Source organism: Lagopus leucura, unplaced genomic scaffold (genome assembly GCF_019238085.1).
Source record: "Lagopus leucura isolate 7727_CA_CO unplaced genomic scaffold, USGS_WTPT01 Super-Scaffold_100040, whole genome shotgun sequence".
Lineage (NCBI taxonomy): Eukaryota > Metazoa > Chordata > Aves > Galliformes > Phasianidae > Lagopus > Lagopus leucura.
Genome location: NW_024962289.1, coordinates 1,401,042 through 1,415,806, shown reverse-complemented (window position 1 = coordinate 1,415,806; position 14,765 = coordinate 1,401,042). Strand labels below are relative to the sequence as shown.

Genomic DNA, 14,765 nt, shown 5'->3' with positions numbered 1-14,765 from the left:
TTGTGAATCAGCATTAGGAAGTCAGTGTCAATTAGTTGGTTTGGTTCTTTTATTTCCTTGCTTTAAGTCTTCTTTCCATGCAGCGTTGTAGTGTTAAGTAGTAATGAAGGAGAGGGGTTCCAGATCTGTTATTTCAGAGTTTCCATCCCCTACTGTTTTAGTTGTTGCTCGTTTTTGTTTGAACTGCTTTTTTATTTGTAGTGTTTTCTTTCCAGCATTAGAAGCAGCCCTTTTAGACATGCGAATTAGAAAGCTAACAACATTAGTAAGGATTATTTGCCTTCCCAGGTAAAATTGATCTTACTGAAAAGCTCTCTCCGCCCTTTATTCCCTCAGGGAGAAAGAGGAAGAAACACAAGAAGAGGAACATTTGATGGAAGAAAAGAAAAAGAAAAAGCAGGAAGAAAAGAAAAAGAAGGAAGGTGCTCAGAAAAAGGTTTGCTTTTTGTATTCATTTATTTGCATCATACAGATACAGCTCTGTAACCTTCACTTCAATTCTGACACAAGTCAGCAGCCCCATCAGAGGCTGTGGTCTCAGTGAAGCAGTTGTGACAGTTCATTAGCAAGCCCTGAGCTGCTGGCCATCCATGGGTGGTGGTGACTGCTTCCAGTGCTGCGTGGTGTGCATGCTCCTTGTCAGCATCAGTGCACAGTTAGCTGCCTTACCCTAAATTGATGCTGGAGTGGCTGTGGATTCCAAGGCCACTTCATATTTTCTGTGGTTTGCATTCTCTTGCCTTTTTATTATTACTATTGCTGTCTGTGTATGAAGTTAGTTTTAATCATATGTGCGCTTGAGGATGTAGGTAGAAACTGCTCTCTTGCTTGGTAGTTACAAAAGCTACCTCAAATAAAAAGAAAAGTGGGTAGAACTGAAACAGGGCAAATTCATGGAACTGAACTTTTTGAGTGTTTTGTAGACCTGCTTGGTTCAGGGCATCTCTGAGTCCTGGGTGGGGGAAGGCTGGGTGGGGGCTGGTGCTTGCTGTGCTTCTTACTGTGGTTAAGCAGCAGCTTTGGGCTGTTGTCAGACAAAGATAGCCATTCTTATGTTCCCTGTGCATGGAGTTGAATTAAAATGTTCCTATCATTAATTACACCTAATGCCCGCTTTATGTAGGCGTTGTCTGCAAAAGGTCAGGGCTGCAGCTCTGCAATTATTAGGTATCCCTTTGAATATTGACAAGTAGTTGATTTCTTTTTTCTGTTGTTCTGTTCTTCTTTCAGGCTGCTGAACAAAAAACCAAAGGTAAATTTATGTTTATTCATTTGGTGAAACACGTGGTGTTTTAAGTTTGTTTAAAAGTGTGTGTGTGCGTGTGTGTGTCCTGTTCTTCATGTTCCTTTCTAATGAGGAGGGAATATCTCGTGTTCCTAAATCCTTGCTGCAGGAGCCGACTGTTCACGCTGGATTCTCAGAGTAAGTTTCTACGTTGGGTGTCACATGGCTCCTTTTTGGTAGGAATGCATAGATGAGATAACTGTACAACTGATAACACACTGTATGTTATCATTTACCCCTCATGTCAGGACAGATGTATTTTCAATTTAGTTTCTAGCCGTTATTATTTCAAAGACAACTAATTGCCACCAAAAAATGTACATCTCTGCTTCCTACACCCCCAAATCAACTCAGTGTAGTGAGTAAATTCAGTTCCTTGAGCTCATGAGAAGCCTGGATGGAGGAAATGGTGGTGAAGCTGCGGCCTCACTGAAAGGGAGGAGGTGAGACAGGTGTGATGCCTTTCTTTGCAGCTGCTGCCTTTTGCCACCTGCTCTGTGCCTTGGGTTGTTTGTCACCACACAGCAGTCAGGGCTGCAGCTTGGTGTTGAACTGGTTAATGCACGTTTATTGCTGTGTAATTAGGTGGCAGACTGGCAAGTACAGCTTCTCAAATTCCAAAGGCTGGGAATTAGAAAAGAGCCAAGTCTAGCATATGGGATTGACAAAACAACTTATGTTTCAAACGCTTTTTATGTATTTATATAGCAGAAATTAATTCTCTCTTCAGTAATACTGAATTCTGAAAAACAATCTTCTAAGTACACAGTGGGGAAACTAGGATAAATTGATCAGTACACTTTTCTCCCCCCAATTTTTTTCCCGTGAGAAACGTGTGAAATCAGAAAGCTTCAATCTGAATTGTGCTGCATCTGCCCTGTGGTTCATAGCAGTAAGGAAGGTAGCAATAGCTGTGACCTTTGCTCTCAGAATCTTAGGCATGTGAGAAATTTGGAATTAAGGTACGATTTCTATCTAAGAATTAGTTTAGTTTCCAAAATATGTAATATTTTTTGTCAACTCATTTCTGTGTGAAAAGGATTCAGTGCTACAATGACTTTAATATCATATCTCAGTAGCAGATGTTTTTCTTGTCAGAGTAACTAATTATGTTCGTTTTTACATAACTAATGGGCCTTGATTCCTGATAGCACGGAGCCACAGTGCCATCTCCTTTTCTGTGTGGCATAGCGTGGTTTTTGTCTTTGCTGTGATAACTTTGTATGTATGTTTGATACCATCAGGTGTGACGTAAGGTTTTATGAGGGTGGTGATATGGATCCAAGTTTTGTTCACGAGCACCTGAGTTAATTTCTTTTAAATGTAGGGACTGCATTTCTGTGAGTTCAGTACTTGTCCCTTATCTTTGTCTCTTTGGTGCCCATACTTCATTTTGTTTCCAAGGTTGAATGACAACAGCCACTAGAACTAAAGGCGACACAGGGATTAACACCAAATTATTTTATTTCATATCTAGGAGAAAGCAATTAAATTCATTGTAAAGGCAGAATGACACTGTAGCTGGGTGAGCTGCCTGCACCAGCATATACTGCATATACAGGGTGTTTTAAATCAAAGATTAAAGCCAAATGGGGGCTGAACCTTCTGCAAAGCATGACTGCATCTGGATTTGGGGCAGGTAAGGTGTGACGTAGCAGAGCTGCTTGCAGCATAGATGTTACTTTCTCTGCTGTGATCTTTCCAATGACTGAGACCAGCCTGGGTGTGCAGGGGAAGCTGTGTCAGAAGGTGCCAGCTTGGCAGGGGAGCACAAATTCCTTTTGTTGGTGCAGGCATGGCTCTGTTGTGCAGCTGTGGGTGGCTGTGGCAGTGGGAGGTATTCCCACCACTTGGGGTCTGTTGGAGAAGGCTGAAGAAAATCATACAAAGATGGCATAGGGAGACAGTTTTCAGTTTCTGTTTTTCAGCTGGTTGGGACAACATGTTTATGCTGTTTCTTATTAGCTCCTGGCTGTATTTGTGAAGGAGGAGGCAGTTCTTGGAAGTAACTGGAATGGGAGAAGCTGCAGGACTGGAGCAGTGGAGAAGGGTTTCTTTTCTGGTTGGCTTATTGTGTGCTGGAAACTGATGCTGTGAGAAAGAGGCTTCTAAAATTTTTATAAATATTGCATTTCTCACTTTTTCTTGGAGCAGTCAAAAAAAAAAAGAGGATGCTGTTCCATCTAGCAGTTAATTCTTAGCTCCGTGTGTGTGGTTGTGGCTCGTTGGAAGCTGTTTCATGTTTGGTCTCTGGTGAGGCCTCAGGAAGGAGGAAAGAGGTTTCCTGTGGGTGTGAGCATGGTGTGCTGTCAGCTCGGAGCAGGCTGGGTGTTTGCATTTGTGTGTGCAGCACAAACCCTTCCAAAATAAACATGTGCTTCCACCAATAGAGGGAAGGCATGTGGCTGCCTCTGAAGTCACTGGTGCAGGGGTAGGAAGTGCTCCCTCGTGTTGCTCTCGTGTCTATTTAAACAAATTATTTCTGTTGTTTAAATGAAGAACCAGCTCTTTTAAGTCTTGTCTACTTAGCAGCTTCTTCAGTTTCTAATTTTTTTCTGCAGCATTGTTTGGCATTTTTCTTCTAGGCTGAATCTCTTATGAGTACGCTGTTGGCAACAGTTCTGGGCTATGTGTGAAAGGAAAAAAGACATCTGAAGAGCTGATAAGGAGCTGTTTCTCAATTACTTGAAAACAAATTAGTCTTCCTGTTAAGCCGGAGAGAAGCGCTGCAGAATGAGATGAGGTGGGAAATGAACGCGTTCCCATCGCACGCTGTGCTCCCATGTTACTGCCTTATGGTAATTTTTCGAGAGCAGCACCATTGAGCACAGCCCATTAGTGTTTATTTCAGATGTGTGAACTCTCGCCGCTTTCTGTGCGCTTGATGAAGAAACTTTACATATACATAAAGGCTTTTGTAATGAAAGCATTTAGCTGTAACTACCAAGAAGAGCTTGGTGCTGTACAGTATGCAGTTCCCGCTGCAGGAAGCGGCTGTTACTTCATAACTACAGGAGACTTTTTGTGGAGAGCTGTGCTTGTGACAAATGCTATGAGGTGAAGGCATTTTGCTGCTGCTGTTTGTCCAGCTGTCTCACTGCAGATACAGGGAGCACAGAGGTGCCCAAGTCCCTGGCTTTGGTTGCTTTGCTCCCATCCCAACTGAATTCTACGTGCTTTGTCTAAATTGAAGCTCAGGTGCTAAATAGAAAGTAGCTGAAGTGATAATACTGTTACTGAAGCATCTACCCTTGCAATGTAGGTACCCCATTCTCCAGCATCATCTGCAGTGAAGGTAAGTGTCGAATCTCCAAGTGCACAGGTGAAAAGAGTTAACTACCATTTTTAGTTGGCCATAGAACATTCTTTCCTAACTCTTTGATTGAGGTAGTCTGCAGAACATTTTTTCCTTCACTGTAAAGCATAGGGGGCCAATCTGTCCCTTTTACTTCATGATGTGTGCAGGGTTGTGTATTCCTGGCATACGACCAGGAAAAGGAATGATGGCTTTCAAATGGAAAAATGGGACCTTCAGCTCTCAGCTTGCAGGATGAGGCAAGGTTACAATGGCTGGAACAGCTGCAGTGACTGTGGGACCCAGCAGCCTGTCAGCACTGCCCTATGATGGAGTGGTGGGGCAGCATCATTCCCCTCTGCTTGTTGTCTGCTTCTGGAGCTTTCTGTTCCCCCAGGCTGGCTGTGGCGTGTCTCTTAGGAATCCTTATCATAACATCATGATGTTAATGTACAGCTTGCAGAGGCAGGAAGGTTGCATATCTGCAGACCGAGAGGTTACAAATGTGAACTGCTCAACTATCACTTTAGAGATGATGCCAGGCTCTTTTTAGTTGTGCCCAACAACAGGACAAAGGGCAGTGGGCATAAATAAGAGCACAGTGAGTTCCACTGGGGCATGAGGAAGAACTTCCTTGCTGTGGGGATTACAGAACACTGGAACAGGCTGCTTGTAGATGTTTTGGGACTCTCCTTGTCTGGGGACAATCAAAAGCCACCTGGATGCTTTCTTCTGTGCCCTGCTGGCACAGGGGGTTGGATATGATGATCTCCAGAGGTCCCTTCCAGCCCTTGTGGTTCTGCAGATGTAGAATGGAGAAGATTCTTACGTTTCAATTGGAGGAAGTAAGAGACACTGGCTGGTATTTGAGTTCTGGTATCTCTTTACTACTGATTGGTTACCGTTAATCCAGTTCATGTGTCTCACTGTGACCTCCAAACTGGAGTAGGCTCTCTTGGTTTCTGATTGCAGACATAAACTTAGAATTCTGTGGCCTTCCCCAGGGCCCAAAGTAGGAGAAACCATAACATCCTAGAGTGGTTTGGGTTGGTAGAGACCTTTAATATCACCTAGTTCCAGCCCCCCTGCTATTAGGTCAGTGCTGTGTTTGCACGGAGCGGTTCAACGGTGTGGTGACAAAATGTGCCACAAATCGTCATTGCAGGAGGAAGGCAAATGCTGTGATAAGTTCTTCAATAAGGTCATAATATGTAGTCATGTGATAACCTAGTGATAACCCACTGCCATGTGTGAAGGCTTTGTAACACAAATGTTTTCTTTCTGACAAACCTTATCTTCGTGTTGTTTTGCTATTACAAGAGTCTTTAAACAAATTGCATGTGTTTCATTCATAGCTGGCTGATACATCACTTCTCTAACAGGAGAAGTAATTACAGTTTTATATCCTAAAAGAATAGAATGTGAAGATAATTCATAGATTCCGTCTGTAACATTGGTCAGAAAGAGAAGGTGGCATAAAGGTGGGACAGCACATTTAGAGGAGAAATTTGCATGTGGAAGATGACAGATGAGCCCGGGCTGCTTGGAGTTAACTGGTAGAGAAACTTTGGATTCCTGCATGCTGTCAAATGTGGGATGGCTGTGACAACCCAACTGCAGTTTCTAGTGACAGCAGCTCAGTGCTGCTTAATACGCCTTTTCTTCTCACAAGTGTAGGCAACGTTGTGAGTATCTTCAGTTCAACCCTCTCATATTGAAGTGAAGGAGAAAAAATTAGGGTGGCAAGTAAGTGTATGGATAACTTTTCCTACAACTCCTGTGTTCTTTTGTTTGGGTCCTGTTGGTTTTCTAATCACAGACGTCCATTGAGAGGCCAGTTGTGTGTAAGCATTGGTGGATTTTGGCAGAAGAGAGCTGGGCATCCTGAGCCCTGCAAGTGGGGGCTGCTGGTTTTGAAGATTGAAGTCTTCCGTAGCTCTTGTGAAGCTGTGGACACCTCAGCCTTCAGATGAACGTTTTCAGATAATTAGGCATCAAAACAAGTACTGTAGATGGTTTTTTTGTTGTTGATAAGAATATTTGTCTTAAAAAAAACAACAACAACAAAACAACAGCACATGCAAACATTTCACTCCAGGATTATTTGAGGATGGAACAGAAGCAATATTCTTGATGTGCTCCTGTCCTGAGCAGGGCAGCTGATCCTTAAAGAAGTAGAAAAATGCTTCAACTTCTTTGCACAGAGGTGCTGTTTTTCCTTACAGCTCATGCAGGCACCTCCAATTCTGTTCCCTCTGTGCCTCGTTAAAGTTTTTGAGTTCCTCTTCATTCCCTTCACGAAGCCCTTAGTGACAGCTTGCAGTAGCTGCCCATCATGGAAATTTAGATGCGTACTTATAAGTGCACAGAGAATATTGCTCTGCTCTTCCTCGTAGCTTGCTTTGTTCAGTCTCCTCAATTGGGAAGTGATCTGAACTTACCAGATTTAGGATGGTAACAGTTCCAAGTGTATTTATTTTTAAAACAGGGTGAAAACGTGAGCTTTCCTGTACGAGAAACAATGAGAAGTATTTGTCAAATGCTTTAAATGTTGTCCTGTTTGAAGGCAGTCAGACTGCATGCTTCCATCAGGTGTCTCTTTACATTGTCCATTGTCTAATAAATACATCCTGACATTATCTCTACAGGAGCACTCGGTGAAGAGAATAAGAACAGATGAGATAACACCAGTTTGGCTTTTCTAGCCCTAATTCTCTGTGTGCCCCTTGGTGCTGATGCCTCTCGGATAAAAATCCCCGACTTGCATTCTGGAAACACAACAACTGCCAATACAGTTGTTGACAACTGTATATTATAGAATATAAATTTTAGCACAGCTACACAATGATAATAGTGGCTGTTAAGATCAAACTGCATGCTGTTTTATGGTTATTTATCTGCCCACAGTGTGTGCTTTCATACTCAGCAATAGGCCTCTTTCTCAGTAACAGGCATTGCCTAATGCAGTGTATTTAAACGTGTAGACTGAAATGGTCAAACTGCTGCCTCTTCTGGTGTCACAGCAGTTTGGACAGTAGTGTGTGTTCTGTTCTTCAGTCTGCTTATTTAATAACTACTTACCAGTGAAAAATAGAATGTTGTCTGATATTTCCTGCCCACCTGAGATAGGTGTTCTCGTGCTATAGAGCAGAGAAGGCTTTCTTTGCTAGCTTGCCATCACAGTATTCTGTATTTACTGAGAAGGATGGACTGGGACCCTCGGCTTGGAGTTTAACCCGCGCAGCAGGTTGCTTTTGTTGCACATGGCATTATGCACAGCTAACTGATTCCATCAGTTTGGTTCTCCTTTACGTTCTGAGCTTTGTTTCTGGTTGTCGTTAGCCTTACATGTACATTTTTGTCTAACTTAAGGACTGCCTTATGAGGTCATCCTTGTATGGGAAACACTGCTGCTGTGATGCCATCTCCGTTAGAAGCTCTCAGCTTTCTTTTACCTGCCTTGTGATGAATGCTCTCCATTGGTAGGTTATTGTGTTACTGCCTGCAGGAGGCTTGTATCCCATGTAAATATGATGTCTATAAGAGCTGCAAACCATAAGCTTGAAGGAGAGGTTCATTGGGCAAGGGACAAACATAGGCTTGGTTTGGAGCATGGGATGCCGGGTGGGTTTGAGGTGCATGCCAACTTTGTAGCATTGCTTGACCCGTTCCTTGGAAAGGGTGCAGGCAGCTTTGTTCTGTGGCACTCTGCACATTCCTCAGGTAGTGACTCTACAGATTGTGGAGTGTTATTTTGGGGAAACAAAGGAAATGAAAAAGCGTTCTGATGTCCTGACACAGTGTGGAGCCTTTGCTTGAGGGACCTTATGTTGGGACCTGCTGTTGGCATTCCTCTGCTTTGAGAATCTGGTCAGCCTCCTGACTTCCTTTGTAAGATTATGTTAATGCTTTTCCTGAGTTGTTAAAGATGGTAGCCTGTACTTAATGACAGCAAATTCTGCAGGCATACTTGCAGTGCAAGTTAACTAGCTCGCTCTCTTAGCTGCTGGCTGTGGTCACAGCATGCAGCTGACTGACCCTTCTGGTTCTCCCTGACCTGGTTCAGCCAGTGCAGTGTGTTTGCTTCCTAAGGATGGTTACTCACAGGGCTGATTGCAGGGCCAGCATCACTAGGACAGGAGGTGATGTTCTTTGTAAGCATCCTGTCCCAGCTTTTGTGGTCTGGCTGCAGTGGCTCATGCTAAGCACAGTTGTGGGACGTGCGTTTAACAGCTACACAGAATACTTCTGGCACTTCTCAGCTGCACGGGGCATGTCAGCATCCATCCCTGTTTGCCCAGGAGGAACATCTGTACCCGAGGTGCAGCTCAGCCTCTTGATTGCCTCTTCCCTTGTTGGCAGTAGTCATTCTCCTCTGTCACACAGAGCTTCCTGAAGATTCCCCTCCTGTATCAGGATGCCCTTAGCACTTCTGGCATCGCTTTGGATTTGGCTGCTTTGCTGTCTCTTTTTCCAGCAGTCTTCATGGAGCCAGACCTTTGGCCTCTTCAGGATGTGCGATGTGAAGCTGACAAGTCACTGAGCTCCAGAATCAACAAGACCTCAACTCCTTTAAAAGCTCTGAATGCCACACTGAAGCTCTGGGCTCAGGACATTGCACGTAGCCCTTTTGGCTAACGAGAGGAGACTGTCGTGTCCATCTCCAAGCTGTCAGACGGATCCAACAGATAGTCTTGAAAGGCATTTTGTTTGTTGTTGGAGAGCAGTCTCCTACTCAGCCTGAACAGTCCTTCCTGTAATTTAAACCCGTTCTTGTCTGATATGTGGAGAGCTGCCCTTCTCTGCAGCGGCCCTTTGTTGATCTTCTTTACTTAGCAGCTCCATCTGTCTGACTTCGTGCTGCTGCTTTCAAACGGTTTTCCAAACCATAGTTGTTTGTTTCTCTCCTGTAGAAATCCTTCCAGTAATGTAATGATTATTAAGTAATGTTTTGAGTTAACCTGTGTAATTTTACTACTGCTGTTTGTAAGTACAGTCTGAGGCTTTTTTGTGTCTTTCAGGCTGAGTCCAGTGTACAGCTCTGCAATGTGCTCATAGCAGTGCTGCTGCTGATTCCTCTAATTTGGTTATGTTAGCTCATTTATCTCTCTCTGAACCCAGCTTGCTTTAAGGAGCTTCCCAGTTTCAGGTGGGCTCTTCTCCAATGCCACAAACCCCCTGAATTGATCGTGCAGCATTTCTTCTTCTAATTCTCCTTTCCCCCTTTCTCCTTTTCATTCACTAACCATTTTCTCTCTGCTGGGAGTCCTCTGAAGCAGACGTTATATCTATAACGTTTGCTTTAATTCCTTACCAGTTTCCACTGCAGTTGTTCGCATCTGATTGGCAGAAGATGAGAAAACCTCCTGGTGGTGCAGGAGGTGAGGCTGACCCCTGACCCCCCACATCCCCTCCACTCCAGTTCTTTGCTGTGTAGGTGTGGGGCAGACCCCACTCCTTCCTGGCTGGCACCCACCAGGGGCTCTTTCCTCTACAGGAGGAAGTCTTCTGGATGAGACAGGAAGGAAATAATGCAGTATTTCTTCAGATTGTTTCTTGAATACTGAAATATGCTTTTGAGTGGTTAGACGTTATTATTTGATAACTCATTATGGCTACGAGGACTTGAAAAACATCTAATTCTACCGTAGAATTTCTGGATAGTCAATCAGATACATAACAGCAACGAAAACTTCAAACCACAATCTCATTTCACTGCTAGCTGGGATCTAGGCAGCTGAAGGTTACGACATTCCAGTCCATTACATCCTCACTGCATTACTACACCTGTGCTTTGCACATTTGATGTAGGCCTGTTTTTTGTGATTCAGGGCATGTTTTAAAATACACAGTGTTTTTGGCACAGTGTTCCTTCTTTGGGTCACCCACGGCTGGTGCTGCTGTCACTGCAGTGGCTGTGTGCTCTCCCTGCTGTCACCGCCTCATGTCAGAGGTGGATGATAACTCCAGGGGATGACGGGGGTGAGGTGGGGCCCACTTGGGCCTGAAGTGTTGGGTGAGTTTAATATGAGCTGTGAAGTCAGGGTGATGCAGTGCTGTTAGCTGGCAGTGGCAGCCTGCCCCTATTGGCGCTGGACAACATAGGCGGCTTAGGTGCATCTCCCAGCTGGCTGTCTTGCTCTGATGTGCAAGGAATGCTATATTAAAACCCAAAGTTACTATGTTAGGTCTCTGTAAAGCCATTATGAAGTTGTTATTTTTGCAGTCTGCTTAGGCAGCTCTGGGATTTTCCTCTTCCTCTGCAGTGGAAGCTGGGCACGATCTTAGAACGCTTGGGAAATGGTCCAAAGTTACTGACATCACCAAAGCGTGTGTGGTGAAAGAGAGTCTTGGGCTTTCACATGTTAAACCAAGCAGTATTTCACTGATGAGCAGCCCTTACAATGCTGCTGTGGTTTCCTTTGGCTACATCTGTTCTACCTGATCTAAATATGTGCAGTGAATGTGGAGTAATTAGGTGTTCCTTCCTGGTGAGAGGAAGACGTGTGCCTAAAATAAACTGAGCGAAAATTTTGAATTGAAGTAATAATATAAAATTATTATTAGTAATCTTTATTAAAACATCTTTAATTTCTTTTAACATTCATGTAATAGAATCTGATTTACTGGGAGTGGCATTTAATTAATTTAATTCAATTTAGAGAGTTAACTCTATTACATATTAGTACAGAAAATTACCTCTGAACAGTCATTTCTCACTGGTGACATGCAATAAGTTAATTTAGCTCCAAGTTCGTTTGGGTGCATTGTGAGTTCTTGCTGGAAGTTGCTATGGTGACAGCCCCATCACCCGAGCTGTCATCTGTCCCAACCAACGCAGCACTTGGTGCAGTGACACCGCTGCTGTGGGAGGTAAACACTGCCAGATGGAGCAGCACTGCTCCCTGCTTCCTTCTGCTCGTAGTCCTTTCAGTGAACTTGGCTGCTTACATCTTTAGAGGTGCCCAACTTGCATTGCAAGGACTGAAAAGCTTCCTTGGGAATGCCTGGTCATTACTGGCCCTGCTGCAGCCTTCTCACAAAGGAGGTTTTCTGTCTCCCTGTGTTCAACAAATTGGATGGAGCTTTTCTTGGCTTCGTCTTGGCTGCTGTAAAATGACAGCAGAATCCCAATCAGAACTTGGTTGGCTTTTATTTAGGGCATTTTCCTGTAGATTTTGGGGGGGGGGGAAAAAAGTCTGAAAACTACTTCCTTTGTTTTTCAATAATTTAAATCCAGTTTCTCTTATATGAGATTAATGCACAATGGCCCTGGAAAGACACAAAAGACCTGTTCAGCTTGAGCAGCATCAGCGTAGGGTCTGCTCTGTGTCCTGAGCTGCTGCAGTCAGATGGGTGAGCCCTCAGTTCGGAGCAGAGCGCTTCCCATGCAGGGCTGCCTTTGGGAAGCTCACAACTGCGTGTTTGAAACCATGTTTAGATTGGGAAGGGGAGCTATCAAAAGAACTGAAATGCACACTTCATGCCAGTGTGTTTTTTGTGTCTGGGTCTGTATGCTGGAAATCTGACTTCAGCCGTGTTTGTTTTCCTTAGAGCAGGGCTTTAAATTGGGCTTATCTGACTAAGGAATCATTTTTGGGTCCAGGTTGTTTTCATCTGATCACTTGGGGAAGCCACAAGAACAGCAATTCCCCAAACCTCTTCCATTTCCAATACTGGGGACTGCATCCAAAGTAGGATATGGAACCTCAGATGTTTCTCTAGGAATAAAATCCATGACATTTGGTCAAGTATATAGCTGTCACTTTGGTCTTTCATTGCCTTGGCTGCACGCAGTCCTTGGTGAAGAGGTCAGTGCAGTGCTGTGATGGTTTGGGTGGTCCTGGCTGTCCCTAGGGCTGGAGCATGAGCTATTCTTAAGCCTTCTCTTGTGATAAAACACGGACTTAAAGGGTTATGCCAAACTTACAGAGTCTTTTTACTGGTTTATTTAAAACCCTGCTCTCGCCCACGAATTTGTTACTATTTTAGTATAGCTCTTAAGATATTTATTTGGTACCATAAATGTCCATGACAGCAGAGCCAAAGCTTTGTGTTTACACAGTCAGGCTGACATGTGTGCAGAGTCCCATGATTCCAGCAGCACAGCCAGTGTCAATAAAAACGACACGTCATGTCCTGACCATGCTGAACTCTCATCCTGCAGATACCTGATCTGCAGCTGTTGATAACTGCCTACATGGAAATGCCTAAAAGGAGCTAAATGCCAGTGCAGCTCCTTCCTCATGCTTCCAGCCTCTAAAGTATAAGTCATTGGAGAAGTTGTATTCCTAGTTTGCAAAACAGAAGTGTGTGCGTGCATATAGTGGTCTGTGCTGTGAAAGACACACCAGATTTGATACAAGCTTGTCTGTATGGGTAATATAACATATTATAACATATCCAGCCTTTGTGACACAGCACGGGCATCCAAATTTAATTTGATTTGAAGATTTTTGCCTCAGCTTACTTAATTCACAGACTACGTGTTGACCTGCAGCAGGCAGCCCACCAGGTTGCCCTGCTTTCTGCTTGGCTTTTAGCAGGACTCAGGGCTTGGTCATGGGAACTGCAGATAGAAATGAAATTTTAGGCTCCTGTGTACAGAAAACTGATCAATTTGGAGATTATTCCAGCTGTTAATTACTTAGAAATATGCCAGTTACTATAAATTGTCATAGTTATCTAATTGTACAAATGATACAAGCACGAGCAGATTGCTCCTGCAGAAGATATTTACCATTCAGTCTGGGAGTGGCTGTGATTGAATTAAGGAAGAATGTTACTGGTGTGATGACTTTGCACCTTTTGTAAATTTGCTTTTTAAAAATCCTTTAAATATGAAAACTATATGTAAAACATTGTCTAATAAGATTAAATGCACACAGCTTAAAATTGAAGGATCGAGTTCCCACTTGTGCCCAGAATTCTTATGCAGCTCTGTACGGAGCTATTTAATGTGTTATTACAAGGCTGGGATTCTCCCAGCAGCACTGGCAGTGGGGTTAGCACTGTGTCATTCATCTTTGAGCTGACTGCTGCCCACGACTGCCATTACAGATGGGGCTGCAGTGCCATAGATGGATGAGATGGACAGACAGAGCCAGGTAGACGAGCTGGCTTTCTAATGTCGGTGTGTTGTTGAGGGAGAAGAGCGTACATGGTGCTGCTCTCTGGGTGGGCATTGAGTTTGCAGCAGTCTGAATTCCAGGTCAGTGCATGCTGATGTGCTGGGTGAAGCATGTCTGTGCTGGGGGCTTGCTCTTTGGGATGAACAGCAGGCTGGGAAGCAGCTTCTGGCACCCTGCATCTGTTTACTGATTTGTCTTTGCTTTCCCGTGAGCAAATCCAAGAGTAGAGAGATGGACATGATGAATACTGGAATTGGGAGTTATGTGAATCCATAAATACTGCTTAACGTCGCCTGCAAATTGGAGAAATATTGTTTGAAAGAAAGCAGACCAAGTGTTAAGCCTTGAAAGTTACCATCTGTTATCAGTTCACATCCTGAAGAAATGTAGCTGTGATAATTTAACTGTTCCATTACTCGGTTTTGATTCATGGCTTGGACTTCTAAATTTGAGGCTTGATGTATATGATCCAATATCCATTCATCAGCCAGGCCATGGTAAACCATGCGTGTGCACTCAGAACCTACAATAAACACTCGAGGATTTGTCTTGCCATGAAAGAATCTGATGCTAAATAGCATTGTATTTGCTTTGGATTATCAATCTATTGTTGGTGACAGTGTATCAACCTAATTAGCTGTACCGTTTTTAATGGCACGGCTAATTAATCGTGAATTTAAAATTAAAATTGTAATCAGTGCTAACGTGGAGGAGAGCAGTAAGGAAAATCTTGGGAGCTCTTAAAAGTGTGAGTATTCTTCCTAAGAGTGCTGCATGCACAGCCAAACCAGAATAGTGTAGAGTGGGGTTGGAAAAAAAAGGCTTTAAAAAATGCACATTTCTAGCAATAAAACAAATAGATTTTGTATCTGGAGAGAAATATTTGGCACGCTCTGCATGCTGATATGAAAGCAAAGTGTGTAGGTGCTGAGTAAGGAAGTGAAACAAAGTTTGGTATTGGAGTGCAGAGGTTTGCAAGGATGCATGTTTTTATTAGGAGCTTCCTGCACCGTGCCTGCAGCAAGCCTGCAGGTAGTCCTTCATGGTCCTTGTT

At 43.7% G+C, this 14,765-nt stretch overlaps 1 protein-coding gene across 4 annotated transcripts in view; it reads left to right on the top strand.

Moving 5' to 3' along the window:
* The first annotated feature begins 408 nt into the window (after positions 1-408).
* Positions 409-14,765, top strand: part of TNRC6C (trinucleotide repeat containing adaptor 6C) — a 71,091-nt gene continuing 56,734 nt past the window's right edge. For all 4 annotated transcript variants that reach the window (XM_042883750.1, XM_042883748.1, XM_042883749.1 and 1 more), the window contains exons 1-2: positions 409-436; positions 1,231-1,252. The gene's annotated coding sequence lies outside the window, so the exon portion shown is untranslated. The remainder of the gene's footprint in view (positions 437-1,230; positions 1,253-14,765) is intronic.